The sequence below is a fragment of the Oncorhynchus mykiss genome, chromosome 19, assembly GCF_057628025.1.
Source record: "Oncorhynchus mykiss isolate SJ-2025 chromosome 19, ASM5762802v1, whole genome shotgun sequence".
Taxonomy (NCBI): Eukaryota; Metazoa; Chordata; class Actinopteri; order Salmoniformes; family Salmonidae; genus Oncorhynchus; species Oncorhynchus mykiss.
Genome location: NC_143040.1, coordinates 11,920,714 through 11,937,475, shown reverse-complemented (window position 1 = coordinate 11,937,475; position 16,762 = coordinate 11,920,714). Strand labels below are relative to the sequence as shown.

Below are 16,762 nucleotides of genomic sequence, written 5' to 3'. Positions count from 1 at the left end.
CATGGGACACATATTACCATTTAAGTGACTTTGTTGAGCTTCACAATCAATTTTAGATACAGTACTTTTGGATGATTTGGACATGAGGCACGAAAAAGGCTAATATCAGTCCCATGACTTGAATTTGAGCCACAAATGCTAAAACATGTGTGTGTGTGGAAACAGTGCCAGGAAAACTGAACCAAAGCATGGATTGCTGTCATACTTTCAAATGCGGAAGACACATTTCAGTTGAATGCGTTCAGTTGTACAACTGACTAGTTATCCCCTTTCCCATGTAATGTAAGATCGCAATAAAACCAGATTAAAAACCAGATAAAAGAACCCTTTACAACACGACGGGGACTGTGAAGAGATGATATATTTGCATTGTATTGTGTCTGCCAAGTTATTTAATTGTAACATAAATATAGTGTAATATATTCTATGTGTATTATGTATTTTATTGGTTGTGTTTAGTTTCCTGTTTGGACCCCAGGAAGAGTAGCCACTTCCTCAGCAGCAGATAATTGCAGATCCTAATCAGAACTAATAATACTAAGATCTTCATGAACACAGCCAAAGGATTATTGTTGCCGTAGCACATATGAAATGTTTTTATTGGTCTGTTAGAATGTTGACGGCCCAAACTGGGATGCCTCGAGTCCCAACGGTTCTAGTGTTAATTAAGGAGTGTTCAGACATTTACTGGAACTGCACTGAACAACCCAGAAAGAAAAGAGAACTAGTTACCTGTCTTCCTGCTTTCTTTATCTCATGGAGGATGGTATCATGTCCTTTGTGGTTTGTCTCTGCACACTGACTGCAGATCATCATCTGGTCTGTCCTGCAGAACACATCCAGAGGACTGTAGTCATGTTGGCAGAGTTTCTGCACCAGGTCTCCAGTCACATCCACCAGTGTGTGTTTCTGTAGTTTAGGTATTGTATAGTGCTGTCTGATGTGGGTCTCACAGTAGGACACACTGCAGGACTGACAGAACTTCACAGCTTGGACCTCAGAGCAGATATCACAGGATACATCTACTGGCCTTGATGGGAATTGTAAATTACAGGTATCAAACACATTGATCAAAATAACCTCATCAGTTCAGTTTAACACATAATGGCCTGATAATATAACACATGGTAACCTTCCTATAACTATCTGTTATCATGATGTGTATTTTTGCTTTACATTAAGTCACAGATCTTTTATTTAATGAGGTCAGCATTATTACAACATAGGCCTGTATTTACAGCTGGCTGAACATCAGAATCTCACCCTTTGATTTGTAGAGAGTCTGCTCCTTTGAACTGAACAGGGTAATCCATGGATTTGTCAGTCTTCATTGATAGAAAACCAGAGGAAATAGACTCTGCTCTCTCTGATTGGCCCCTAGTAGCACAAGACAGTCATGCAAAACACACAAAAACGAATAAAACACTAAATACTAAACACACAAAACAAATACAATAAAATGAACCATTTTTATATTCCTCTCTTTCACGTCAGAATGATGTGAGTCACCATGATGTGATATTTAGCTTGTCTTCTTCTAGCCAACTACATAAAATAACAATCATTTTAGGATCCTATTGACTTTTCCAAGTAGAACATAGAACGTAGAATCTAACTCTTCATTTTGGTGTAAGGTCCCCTCCATAAAACTAATAGGGATATTCATTGATTGGTTACTCTTCATTGAAATATACAACCAGAGAAAAGGATGCCACCTTTCCAAAAAAGTAAGTTTGTCAAATTTCTGCCCTGCTAGAGCTACCCCGGTCAACTGTAAGTGCTGTTATTGTGAAGTGGAAACGTCTAGGAGTTACAACGGCTCAGCCGCAAAGTGGTAGGCCACACAAGCTCACAGAAAGGGACCGCAGAGGGCTGAAGCACATAGCACGTAACAATCGTCTATCCTCGCTTGAAACACTCACTACTGAGTTCCAAACTGCCTCTGGAAGTAACGTCAGCTCAAGAACTCTTCATCGGTAGTTTCATGAAATGGGTTTCCATGGCCAAGCAGACGCACACAAACCTAAGATTACCATGCGAAATGCCAAGCATCGGCTGGATTGGTATAAAGCTCACCGCCATCATTGCACCCACACTGCTCGCTCGCGCCAATGAGCGTCTACGTTGCCAAATGCTAAAATAGAAGTCAGTTCTATTTGTGATGCTCATCGCGCTGTAAGTCCTGCCTCTCCCATCTCCTCATCGGTTTATTGAAGCAGATACCCACGTGCCATCTCCTCATTGGTTATACCCACGTGGGTTTCTGAAAGATGAACTGAGGTTGATTGGTTGTCATGGTAATACTAGATGCCAATCGCAATAAAAAGTCAAAAGAAGAAAAAGCCTGGAAGGGGGAGAGATGACAAGAAACGATTCGGTTGACCATTTTGTGTGGATTAATTGTCAGAGTAGAGGACCTTGTGCAGTTCAGGTAAAATAACAACTCAATGTTTATATCCCAGGACAAATTAGCTATAAAAAGCAAGCTAGCTAAATAGGACAAATTAGCTAGCAACTGCAAGCTAGCTAGCTTGCCATAAATGTTTAATGCTTTTCAACCTGTCCCCAAATTAATATAATTGGTTCAGAGTTTGTTTTGATATTTCAACCTGCGTGTCGTTATCGCGTTTGGTGTGGGGGGACAAAATCAATTTGTTCACGATGTCGCACACGGACGGGCACGCGTGTGTTTGGTTTGGGTGTAACAGTATAACTTTAGTCCGTCCCCTCGCCCCGACCCGGGCGCGAACCAGGGACCCTCTGCACACATCAACAGTCACCCTCGAAGCATCGTTACCCATCACTCCACAAAAGCCGTGGCCCTTGCAGAGCAGGGGAACCACTACTTCAAGGTCTCAGAGCAAGTGACGTCACCGATTGAAATGCTATTAGCACGCACCACCGCTAACTAGCTAGCCATTTCACATCCGTTACATGGGCACAGTGTTAGACCTCATGGCTTGGTTTTTGCTCTGACATGCCCTGTCAACTCTGGGACCTTATATAGACAGGTGTGTGTATCTTTCCAAATCATGACCAATCAATTGAATTTACCACAGGTGGATTCCAATCAAGTTGTAGAAACATCTCAAGGATGATCAATGGAAACAGGATGCACCTGAGCTCAATTTTGAGTCTCATAGCAAGGAGTCTGAATACTTAGTTAAATAAGGTACCTGTTTTGCAAAAAATTATAAAAATCTGTTTTCCCTTAGAGTCATTATAGGGGTAGTAGGTAGCCTAGCGGTTAAGAGTGTTGGGCATTTCACCGAAAGGTTGCTGGTTTGAATCCCCGAGCCGACAACGTGGAAAAATATGCCTTTATGCCCTTGAGGAAGGCAATTAAAACCCTAACAACAACTGCACCCTGGGCACCACTGACGTGGTGTTGATTAAGATAGCCCCCCGCACCTCCCTGATTCAGAGGGGTTGGGTTAAATGTGGAAGACACATTTCAGTTGAATGCATTCAGCTATGCAACTGACTAGCAGTAACACAGTATCCTTCATATAAATCATATGAACATATTACTATATATTTGAGAGGTGTGTTGTATTTTTGGTAAAAAATCGTCATGTAAATCTATTACATAATTATAACATAGGATCTAAAAGTGTTCAACAAACACACAAAAACACACCTCATATCAGGGTCCATGGTCACATTAAGATCCTTGTTTTGTGACCCATCCTTCTGTCTTTCTTTAGGGATGTCACCACCCTCAGCCCCCTGATGATAACTCATTAAAACTCTCAGAGAGGTCTCACAAAGACGACTGAAGAGGAAGAGGACTGGTCTGGTCCCATATCAATCTGTAAATTAGAAGAGTAAACACCATTATATTAAAACGTTTAAACACAAAAGCAGAGTAGAACTACTGTTGACGTGCTGTACAAGGGATTTAAATTGACATTATAATGACATTCTGTAAGGCATTTTGTACCAAATGCAATTATGTAAAGCACTATAGGCTGAATAAAATGTTTATAAACAAAATCAAAATGTAAAAACATTTTTTTTACTGAAAACAGCAATGTACAGTATTTTTCCAGAGCATATCTAAATAAGAAGAGAGATGGTTTATCATGATGATATTGAAATTCCCTATAAGGGCTTTGATAAGATGTGTATCAGATACTGAAGAAACCTTTTAGACATAAAAACACTGCTTCCCTGCTCTGAGGGTTTATGCTGGTGTTAAGTAGTCTAAACCACTTAGTGACAAATGCATTGGTAAAAACTACAATACACTGTTTTCTCCCTCTTCGTGTTCTATTATCTTATGGTGAATGTAGGTCAGTGTTTCTTATGTCTTTTGTTGAAATTGACAGAAACCATTGTGGGGTAACATATATACATTGTTGTTCACTAGCTCTGTAGTTCAACTAGTGCATAAATAAAACATGGAATGGAACTTTGAGTGCATCAGTATAATGAAAACATGGAATGGCGTACTTAGTGCATCAGTGATCAGTATAATAAAAACATGGACTGGAGTACTTAGTGCATCAGTGATCAGTATAATGAAAACATGGAATGGAGTACTTAGTGCATCAGTGATCAGTATAATGAAAACATGGAATGGAGTACTTAGTGCATCAGTGATCAGTATAATGAAAACATGGACTGGAGTACTTAGTGCATCAGTGATCAGTATAATGAAAACATGGAATGGAGTACTTAGTGCATCAGTGATCATCAGTATAATGAAAACATGGAATGGAGTACTTAGTGCATCAGTGATCAGTATAATGAAAACATGGACTGGAGTACTTAGTGCATCAGTGATCAGTATAATGAAAACATGGAATGGAGTACTTAGTGCATCAGTGATCAGTATAATGAAAACATGGAATGGAGTACTTAGTGCATCAGTGATCAGTATAATGAAAACATGGACTGGAGTACTTAGTGCATCAGTGATCAGTATAATGAAAACATGGACTGGAGTACTTAGTGCATCAGTGATCAGTATAATGAAAACATGGAATGGAGTACTTAGTGCATCAGTGATCAGTATAATGAAAACATGGAATGGAGTACTTAGTGCATCAGTGATCAGTATAATGAAAACATGGACTGACCTCCATTAGATTAGCTTTGTTAATCACATGCGCAGGGTCACAGATGTAATTGCAGGGGGCAGTGAAAGTATTAAGCTACAAGCTTCAACAGTGCAGGTCAAAGAAAAGTGAATGAAACAATAATACAAATAATAATAATAATATACATATTTACAACTGTAACAATTATAAATGTAAATGTACATTAGGGGATGGGGGCAGGGTAAATGTCTGTTTAAGGATAGCCTAGCCTTCCTACTTGTAAACATGCACCATCATCATGTGATTTAGCTGATCAATGTCTTGTAAAACATTTTTTTTTAATTATAGTTCCCCAGCAAGAAATCCAAACATGGATCTCAACTAGAAGGGGGAACTAACAAAGAGTCACTGACCAAAACGAAACAGGTGGGATTTAGGAGGGGTTCTGAAAGAGGCTCATGGGGGAGTCCCCTGGAAGTTGATTAGATTAGTATCAACAACTAGGACCAAAAAAAAAAACGCCCACCATAAGCGACGACTAAATTTGCCCAAGAACAGGCTAACAAAATAAAACCCCACAAACGTCAAAGACAGGAAACAAAGATCTGACAAAGGATGGTTTTCTGTAATCAAATAGGGAGCACCAACTAAGGGTTGTTGACCCTCCACATCTCTCAACACAACTGGAGCACTGGGCCAGACACTCTTAAATAGCACCTGGGCCAGCACATGTTAAACACCATCCCACCAACGAGATGGAAACCAGGTATAACACATACTGAATAACAAGGTGACGGTGACACCACTCTGTGTTTCCTACGTGTAAAGTCCATCCTCAAAAGTAAATGGAAACACCAAAGCCTGTAACATAGTCAACATTTGTGAATAGTGTCCTCAGGTGGTTGCCCTGCTCTTGCTCTTAGTCTGCCTCCTGTCCCTCCTTGCCTGGAACAAATAATTGACACGGCTATAAAATGGGTGGAAACCTAAGATGTACTTTCAATCTGACTGTGTCAGTTGGGTAATAGGTTCAGGTTGGACAGGCTAAATTCTATGTGTTATATTATAATATAAATTCAGGACAAAACGGCTTTTCCATGTTTTCTTATTCTAAAAACATTTGATAAGATTCCCAATACATTTTTGCATGTAGCCCATAGCTTGGGTTTAGTGATATCGAATTGAAATCAAATCAAAGACAATTTTAGGCTCCTTAATGTTTATGATCAAGTATGATATAAATTAGCCTAATGATTTTCCTAATTTGAGTCTAAAACAGGCTTTATTTATAATAAGGAATTTGCAGAAAATGTATCATGAATTCAATCATTAAATTAGACCTATTTTGGTTGTGTATGTAATTATATCGAAATGAGCGATATCCCAATCTATAATGGCATGCGGTACAAACATGATAATCAGTCAAGTCACTGACAAAACCACAACAACTGGTCAGATTAAATTCACGCTTTCCTTTGGAAACCAATAAAGATGTTCAATTAGATTTTTAGCGTCCTTGTCGACTAGTGAAAAACATGCACAGCCTACCATAGTTCTGAACGTCATATTAAAGGATCCACACCAAGGACGATAACTATAGTGATAACGATAGATTATACATCATCCACACCAAAGACGATAACTATAGTGATAACGATAGATTATACATCATCCACACCAAGGACGATAACTATAGTGATAACGATAGATTATACATCATCCACACCAAGGACGATAACTATAGTGATAACGATAGATTATACATAGACGTTGGCGAGCATCCACACCAGCGGGCCGTTATTATTTCTATAGTACACCTGTTAATCAACTGATCAACGCATCCTACTGCACGTTGTAGGCCTATTAATTAGGTGCTAACACGGAACGTTCAGTAACCCAAGACTTCAAGGTGTGTTCATTGTGATAGTGACAACTGCAAATAATACGTCAATGAACACTCATATTAAACTCATATTTAAGCAATTCAACAACAAAGGCTGTTTAGCTTGGGCACCTTTTACATTATGTCATTGCTTGCCTCGTTGCTCAATTGTTTTGCAAGTGATTTACATTTTGCGAATGATTATAATTTCCTTTGCATCTTCTTTTCGCTGTGCTCATCTCTCTGGCTGTCCTGTGCGGTAGATAATTTGGCATTCTGGCCTAATTTACATTAAGCAATTAGCAAGAGAAAGCCTGCATCTCTCCACAAAATGCTAATAGGTCTAGTATACATTAAAAACATGTTTATAAATATCGTACAGCTTTTGTAGCCTATACGTTTTCCTGGGATTTCACGTGAAGAGGAATAGCGGAGAGGCTTGCGTAGCCTAGACTATTGCGCACGGGAACAGCTGGAAGAGAGAGGGTATAGATGTATAGCCGATGTCTGAAGCTAGCTGGATATTAGGCCATTCATTAGCTAGATAGTAGGGGCTATAAATATTTACCTGTTAAAGTGCGAGAAAAAGGTGAAGAGATTATGACATAGCAGAACTGTGCATTCCCCCAGGCTGATGCGCTCTGCAGTCCCGGACACACAAAACTACACTATTGATTAGGGCTACGCTTTTAAACAAGACAATTATTATACCTAAGCTACAACACAATGCAATAAGGAATTCATTATTGTTATCGAGTGAGTACACATGTATTGTCTAGGGCTGTAAAACTGCAGTTAAGTAGGCTTATTTGTATAACCGCTTAAACATCCTGTTTTGATGATCATGCCGAAATAACAGTTTACAACCTAGGCCCGATTATGCAACCATTTGGATCAGTTGTGGGTTTATTCTCGACAGTTTACAAGGTCCAGAAAGGTACATTAGCAGGCTACTCATAGCGTGTAAGATATTTTGATTACACCATCACGGCTCTCTCACTCTCCTTTCAAACTCCCCTATTTTACGTTCAGCAAGCTGGACTCTCTCCTCAATACGCTAGTAGTAGTAAATATTAAGTGTACAACAAGCTATTGTAGTATAGCTTTTCCTGGGACTCCATGAGTTGGGAGGAATAGCTGTAGCTGAGAGGCAGAGGAAAATCAGATGCGTAATTGTCCAAAGGTAACGGTGAAGACAGAGAGATTAGAAATTAGAAGCATATGCAATTATTCCTTAGCTAAATATTAGGCCTAATACTACTAATATTTTTATGGGACAAGAAAATGATCATACCTAGGCTATAACAACAGAATGCAATAATGCATTATTATATTTTTCTAGTGAGTAAAGTCAACTGCAGTGAATATCCCATTTCAATAATCGCTAAAAAGCCCTGCGTTTAGAATGTCGAAATAATGATAATAATCTAGTCTAGGCCTGATTAGGCCACCATTTTGGATCACTAATGGGTCCTTTCTCGACAGTTTACAACGCCTTTGGCAGCGATTACAGCTGTGAGGATTTTGGGGTTAGTCTCTAAGACAGACCTTTGCACACCTGAATTGTACAATATTGGCCCATTATTCTTTTCAAAATTGTTCAAGCTCTGTCAAATTGGTTGTTGTTCATTGCTAGACAGCAGAAGAGTCTGCGGAGAGGTGAACGGCCCGGAATTTTGCAAATGGAATGGCATCAAACACATCGAAACCATGTGTTTGATGTCTTTGATTCCATTCCACTGAATAGCTCCAGTCATTACCACAAGCCCATTCTCCCTAATTAAGGTGCCACCAACCTCCTGTGATAGATAGCCATTTTTAAGTCTTGCCATAGATTTTCAAGCCAATTTAAGTCAAAACTGTGACTAGCCCACTCAGGAACATTCAATGTTATCTTGGTAAGTAACTCCAGTGTAGATTTGGCCATGTGTTTTGGTTAATTGTTCTGCTGACAGGTGATTTCATATCCCAGTGTCTGTTGAAAAGCAGTTTTCCTCTAGGATTTTGCCTGTGCTTAGCTGTATTCCGTTTCTTCTTATCCTAGAAAAAACTCCTTAGTCCTTGTCGATGATAAGTATACTCATAACATGATGCAGTCACAACCATGCTTGAAAATATGATGAGTGGTACTCAATGATGTGTTGTGTTGGATTGCCCCAAACTTAACGCTTTGTATTCAGTACAAAAAAAGTGTATTTCTTTGGCACATGTTTTGCAGTTTTACTTTAGTGCCTTATTGCAAACAGAATGCATGTTTTGGAATATTTTTATTCTGTACAGGCTTCCTTCTTTTCCCTCTGTCATTTAGGTTAGTATTGTGGAGTAACTACAATGTTGTTGATTCATCCTCAGTCCTCTCATATCACATCCATGAAACTATATAGCTGTTTGCGTCGTGCATAAGAACAGCCCTTGGCTGTGGTATATTGGCCATGTACAGTACCACACCCCCTCAGGCCTTATTGCTTATTCAGTATACAACCCTCTGCCATTTTAGGACATATTTATCTGATGGAGAACAGTGATTCATTAACCTAGCCTGGTAATTCATTAACACTTGACCCATTTACTCAACAGCAAGATGGACATCCATCTGAGTGAGTGGGGACAATTTAGGCTGAGGAGTGAGATTCACACATTCCCATGTGCACATAGTACAAATATAAGCTATGGGTTGATGTTAATTGTAAAACCCTTTTTGTGAACTTGAATGTGCACAATTACCATGACAATGTCCTGGTGCATTTAGAGTCGCCTGGATCAAATGTAGGCTATTACACGGTTCATCTAGATCACCCTAGAGATCACAAGGTCTAAGAATGAGTCAGCACAGCATCAGTCTGTAAATATATAACAGACACTCCTATTACTGATGGTATGAAGACAGTACCTGACAGAACCTGACCACATAATCATAAAGACATCTGAAAGCAAGTACACTTTCAAGGTTACCTTGTTGTCTATGATTCTGATTAGTTTTAGCAATGATATGTAAAATAATTTTAAGAACATATTCATATATAATATTATTTCTAAATATAAGGTTCTGTCAAAAACAGTTTGACATGATTGTCACAACAGAATCAAGTCATACGTTGTCATAGTTTTAATTGACAAATACATTTGGTAAAAATTAATTGATGATCCACAATATAACAATATAGGGCTCCCGTGTGGTGCAGTGGTCTAATGCACTGCATCACAGTGCTCGAGGAGTAACTACAGACCCTGGTTTGATTCCAGGCTGTATCACAACCCATCATGATTGGGAGTCCCATAGGTTGGCGCACAATTGGCCCAGCGTTGTTAGGGTTGGCCCGGGGTAGGCCGTCATTGGAAATAAGAATTTGTTCTTAACTAACTTGCCTAGTTAAATAAAGGTGTATATATAAATAATTACTAGAACATATTAATGTTCCTTAAATATTTTCAAGTTGAATTGTCTACATGCACAGTATATCTTAACTTGTCTTTGCCATTTTTTCCAGCACCATTTTGACAGTAGAATGCGGATCACTTTCAATGACACGTTAGTTTGATCAACAACATTAAAACGTTTCCTAATTACAAAACACGTAGTAGAAACATATTAGAAACAATAAATAACATGAAATACCTATCATGAAGTTTTAGTGGTACATGTAACAATCACTTTTATCAACTACATATAGTTCATGTTACTGTCAAATGATTAATCACATACATACCTGTGAGAAGCCCACCCGCTGACCCTTCCTCTTGACCTTCTAGTTGAGATTTCCTTGTGAATTCTCTGCTAATATTGACTGTAAACAGAGATCTAGAAACTGTAGAGTATGAAATGTGTTCCTTCAAAACAGGTTTGGTTTGTGACACTTTGCACCACCATAAATGTTATCTGATATTAATGGTTAACTAATTCTCCTCCTTCAACCATCTCAACTCATCCTTTTCAGACCCCAGTCAAGTGAATATTCCTCTAGGTGGCAGCAGAGTGGACTTTGTGGAGCTGATGGGTCCTAAGATGTTGGCAGAGACAGCAGACATGATAGGAGTGAAGGAGCTCAGGGATGCTTTCAACGAGAAAAGGGGACGGTTTGGTGAACTTTGGAGGTGAGAGAGGGGGAGGATGGGGAAGAGGCAGAGGGAGGGTGAGATGAAGGGGGAGAGGGTGAGGGAGAGAGGGGGAGGATGGGGAAGAGGCAGAGGGAGGGTGAGATGAAGGGGGAGAGGGTGAGGGAGAGAGGGGGAGGATGGGGAAGAGGCAGAGGGAGGGTGAGATGAAGGGGGAGAGGGTGAGGGAGAGAGGGGGAGGATGGGGAAGAGGCAGAGGGAGGGTGAGATGAAGGGGGAGAGGGTGAGGGAGAGAGGGGGAGGATGGGGAAGAGGCAGAGGGAGGGTGAGATGAAGGGGGAGAGGGTGAGGGAGAGAGGGGGAGGATGGGGAAGAGGCAGAGGGAGGGTGAGATGAAGGGGGAGAGGGTGAGGGAGAGAGGGGGAGGATGGGGAAGAGGCAGAGGGAGGGTGAGATGAAGGGGGAGAGGGTGAGGGAGAGAGGGGGAGGATGGGGAAGAGGCAGAGGGAGGGTGAGATGAAGGGGGAGAGGGTGAGGGAGAGAGGGGGAGGATGGGGAAGAGGCAGAGGGAGGGTGAGATGAAGGGGGAGAGGGTGAGGGAGAGAGGGGGAGGATGGGGAAGAGGCAGAGGGAGGGTGAGATGAAGGGGGAGAGGGTGAGGGAGAGAGGGGGAGGATGGGGAAGAGGCAGAGGGAGGGTGAGATGAAGGGGGAGAGGGTGAGGGAGAGAGGGGATAACTAAAGGAAAGGGAAAGGGGGATATTGCAATGTGTCTTCCGCATTTAACCCAGTTACCCAACCCCTCTGAATCAGATCAGAGAGGAGAATATGAGAAGGACAGTGAGATATGGTGAAGGTTGCTCACTACTACTACCAATACTACTTCATCCCGTTTCACCATACTCATAGTTTGTGTTCTTTCCACAGAGTTTGTCAGGATGATGTCTCGCTGATTCTCCTGGTCAGAAGACCATGACGACATGACTATAAGAGACTTGTAAACAACAAAACCTCCTCTGTTAGATGTTATGGACCAGTCCTCAGTATGTTGTTGTACATGTAATTATAGTATTATTGATGTACAAATATTTAATGTTGTTTTTAGGGTATTTGTTGGTACTTATGTATTGCTATAGCAACAATCCCTCCTAGTACTGTATGTTTTTGTTGTCTAACTGTAACATTGTAATAATAATAATAATATTTGTAAAGTGCTTTTCATGTATTATGTTCAGTGCTACACTATGTTATCAGCTAGTAATCCTTTTGTATAGTTTCAGCCAGTAGTTTTGAAAGTAGTGCTCATGAGCCTGAAAGTTCTCAAGCAGCTTAATGACCTGAGCGAGATATCCCCCATGGCATTGTTTTATGAAATGTTGAAGATCTGGAGAATCATCCAGATATTCTCATATTGACGTTCCCTTAAGACGATCTCCATGGGTAAATAGGACCATTGTATAGTTTGCAGCCCGTCCTCCAAAGGTTGTCTGAATGATCTCCAGTATTTGCTTCTGCTCAGGTGTGAATCTACCCAGCTGGATCACAATCAGGAACACATTTCAAGATTTGAATACCCCTGCCCTAAAATAAGAAAATGTTCCAATGTCATCCATGAAGAGGTTGGCCTATTAGGATTATGTGCACAACTATTAACTCCACGTGTAGCTATAGCAATTAATTAGGGGATTATGTGCACAACTATGAACTCCACGTGTAGCTATAGCAATTAATTAGGGGATTATGTGCACAACTATGAACTCCACGTGTAGCTATAGCAATTAATTAGGGGATTATGTGCACAACTATGAACTCCACGTGTAGCTATAGCAATTAATTAGGGGCTAGGGGTATTCAAACGTTACCCTACAAGGACTGGACTACTGCTGGTTTCTTGTTCTATCTGATAATTGATGACAGTCACCTGGTGTCCCAGGTCTAAATTAGTCCTTGATTAGAGGGGAAGAATTAAAAACAAGCAGTGTAACTAGTTTAGAGGTCCAGATTTGAATTTGAGGGTATTAGGCCTACAACTATAGTGAGAGAAAGATCGTCTTTTTCTGCATACGAAAATTATCAGATCTCACAACGTTTGGAGAAGAATGTCACAGGAAACCCATTCATGTGACATTATTATATTGCAATCTTCTGAGACTCGCAGCGCAACTGCAAAAAATACTACCTGGAACGCTGCCAGAATTTTAGCAGTTGCAAGTAGTAAAAACAAAAACACTAGTTTGACAATTGTTTAATGTATGCTAAGTACAAATAAAACCCTTTTTTGTGAACTTCCTTGTGCGCAATCTGTCATTATGCGAGATCTGGGCCATTAGATTTTTAACTGTTCAAACTACCTGAGAGGAATCGCAATTGTTACGACATTGTGAGTCCTAAAGTCTTCCCCCGTTTGAATAAGAATCAGCCTACCTGCCAGTCATCAAACACCTGACACTTTTATAAAACATGTTGACTTACCATTTTCCTGCTGCATTCAGTGTAGCCTGAATCATGTAATAAAAGGGTGGAAGCCCAAGGTGCTGTTCCAGACGTAACATGAGGGAGACAGGCAGGAGGAGAGGGGAGGAGCATCTGCTCATGCATCACTTGGGACCCCCCAAGTTTTATCTCGGCAAGTCAGTTAAGAACAAATTCTTATTTACAATGACGGCAGTGGGTTAACTGCCTTGTTCAGGGCAGAATGACAGATTTTCACCTTGTCAGCTCGGGGATTTGATCTAGCAACCTTTCAGTACTGGCTCAATGCTGTAACCACTAGGCTTCCTCAGATCACATTTTCTTGAACACTGGGACACTTTTTGGCTATGAACGCAGCGTGAAACGTCAGTTCTCCCATTCGTTGTTGTGTCGTCTCGTCTTAGACAAAATTGAAATTAGCCATAGAGATAGATAGAGGACTCATCTTTATATCTATGCTATTATAGTGTTTGTGACATCATGGGCAGTGCCAGTGAGGCTACAACCCATAGGAATCCCCATCCAATTGTTTACTTTAAAATGGCGGAAGCCGTCAATGGCAATATCCATGCTATAATGGCTTAAATGCATGATGAGTCCTCTATCTAACTCTATGACTAATTTCAATTTTGTCTGTGACCGATTCAGTCAGAAAATACATTTTGCTTGGCCAGAATAATTTATATATATTATAAATTTAGGATAATCAACTTTCCGTCTGTTCTTCGAAAACATTTTCTAAGAGACTCAATCTATTTTACATCGCTCTTATGATATCAAATTGATATCAAAGACAATTTTAGGCTACTTTGGATATTGTCAAATATGATTAATTAAAACAAATGCCTATTAGCCTAATAATTTTCACAATTGTGTGTTTATTGGCTCTAATTAGCATTAGGAATTTGCACAAATATTTCATGAATTCAAGCATTAGCCTATAATTAGGCCTGGTTGTGTAGGTGATTATAGGGAAATGTGCCATTATTATTGCAATAAGGCTGGTAGCCTAAATGATCATCTTAAATTAAATCAATCACATCAAATGTATTTATAAAGCCCTTTTTACATCTGCCGATGTCACAAAGTGCTGTACAGAAACTCGGCCTAAAACCCCAAACAACAAGCAATGCAGATGTAGAAGCACGCGGTGAAAACCCTTTGCAAAGTGAGCCGACACTGCAAAAGGCAGTCAAGCCACCCGTTTCCTCCTGTATTTTGGTTGTACAACACTTTACGGCAGTGGTCACCAACCGATTCTGAGTCAAGATAACTTTTGAATAAAAACAAACAAACAGAGATCTACAGCTCAGATTTGTTTTAAACGTTGGGCCTACTTTACATTTTTAACATTAATCTAATAGAGTCTGTAGGAATGAGGTTTGTGCAGCAGGCCCAATACATTATCACAGCATATTAGCTATATACCTGGCCTGACAATATTGTTCTTCTCAGACCACATTGTATTTCAAAACTCAAGCTTTGATAACATAATAGATCAGTCGATGTAGCACTTGCGAGGCACAGCTGAGCATAAATTGAACAAATTAGCTTTTTTATTTTACTGGACATGTGGTACCTGCATTTTATGAACATGCTTTCAAGACAACTGGGAAGTCACGTGAAAAAACGAGGTAAAACTATGGCGTCAGTAATCTTCAGGTCAGAAAGTCGGAGCTCTAGAAAGATGCCAGAGTTTCCGACTTGGAATTCTGAGTTGGATGAACGTTCAAAATATTTTCCCCAGTCGGATCTAGTTTTTTTCCTGAGTTCCCAGGTCTGAACGCCCTGAATTCGGAAGTCAGAGATTTAATCTTAGTGGAGGGAGGGAAATAGCAGCAGAGGGTCTGTGCCTATTAAGTGGTAATAAAGGAGATTAGGGACTTTATTTTTGTGGAGTCCAACAGAAAAGTATCCTGGAGGCAGGTGAAGAGAGAGTGGGAATTGTCAGGATCTCAGACTTTGGTTTTCATGTACTGTATATATACAGTGGGGAGAACAAGTATTTGATACACTGCCGATTTTGCAGGTTTTCCTACTTACAAAGCATGTAGAGGTCTGTAATTCTTATCATAGGTACACTTCAACTGTGAGAGACGGAATCTAAAACAAACATCCAGAAAATCACATTGTATGATTTTTAAGTAATTGTTGAATTGTTGGCCAGGGGGTCTCGTTCTGCTCTCCCTCAGCGATTGTTGCAGTTGGCCAGGGGGTCTCGTTCTGCTCTCCCTCAGCGGTAGGTGCAGTTGGCCAGGGGGTCTCGTTCTGCTCTCCCTCAGCGGTAGGTGCAGTTGGCCAGGGGGTCTCGTTCTGCTCTCCCTCAGCGGTAGGTGCAGTTGGCCAGGGCGTCTCGTTCTGCTCTCCCTCAGCGGTAGGTGCAGTTGGCCAGGGCGTCTCGTTCTGCTCTCCCTCAGCGGTAGGTGCAGTTGGCCAGGGGGTCTCGTTCTGCTCTCCCTCAGCGGTAGGTGCAGTTGGCCAGGGGGTCTCGTTCTACTCTCCCTCAGCGGTAGGTGCAGTTGGCCAGGGGGTCTCGTTCTGCTCTCCCTCAGCGGTAGGTGCAGTTGGCCAGGGGGTCTCGTTCTGCTCTCCCTCAGCGGTAGGTGCAGTTGGCCAGGGGGTCTCGTTCTGCTCTCCCTCAGCGGTAGGTGCAGTTGGCCAGGGCGTCTCGTTCTGCTCTCCCTCAGCGGTAGGTGCAGTTGGCCAGGGCGTCTCGTTCTGCTCTCCCTCAGCGGTAGGTGCAGTTGGCCAGGGCGTCTCGTTCTGCTCTCCCTCAGCGGTAGGTGCAGTTGGCCAGGGGGTCTCGTTCTGCTCTCCCTCAGCGGTAGGTGCAGTTGGCCAGGGGGTCTCGTTCTGCTCTCCCTCAGCGGTAGGTGCAGTTGGCCAGGGCGTCTCGTTCTGCTCTCCCTCAGCGGTAGGTGCAGTTGGCCAGGGGGTCTCGTTCTGCTCTCCCTCAGCGGTAGGTGCAGTTGGCCAGGGGGTCTCGTTCTGCTCTCCCTCAGCGGTAGGTGCAGTTGGCCAGGGGGTCTCGTTCTGCTCTCCCTCAGCGGTAGGTGCAGTTGGCCAGGGTGTCTCGTTCTGCTCTCCCTCAGCGGTAGGTGCAGTTGGCCAGGGGGTCTCGTTCTGCTCTCCCTCAGCGGTAGGTGCAGTTGGCCAGGGTGTCTCGTTCTGCTCTCCCTCAGCGGTAGGTGCAGTTGGCCAGGGGGTCTCGTTCTGCTCTCCCTCAGCGGTAGGTGCAGTTGGCCAGGGGGTCTCGTTCTGTCCTCCCTCCCCTCAACAGGAGACTGGAACAGACAGACAGGGAGAGTTCA

General features: G+C 41.7%; 1 long non-coding RNA gene across 1 annotated transcript; it reads left to right on the top strand.

The window, feature by feature from the left end:
• The first annotated feature begins 10,853 nt into the window (after positions 1-10,853).
• LOC149974982 (uncharacterized) lies at positions 10,854-12,193 on the top strand. The gene is made up of 2 exons (XR_016488771.1): positions 10,854-11,019; positions 11,907-12,193. It is a non-coding gene; the product is annotated as an uncharacterized LOC149974982 (long non-coding RNA).
• Positions 12,194-16,762: the final 4,569 nt, after the last annotated feature.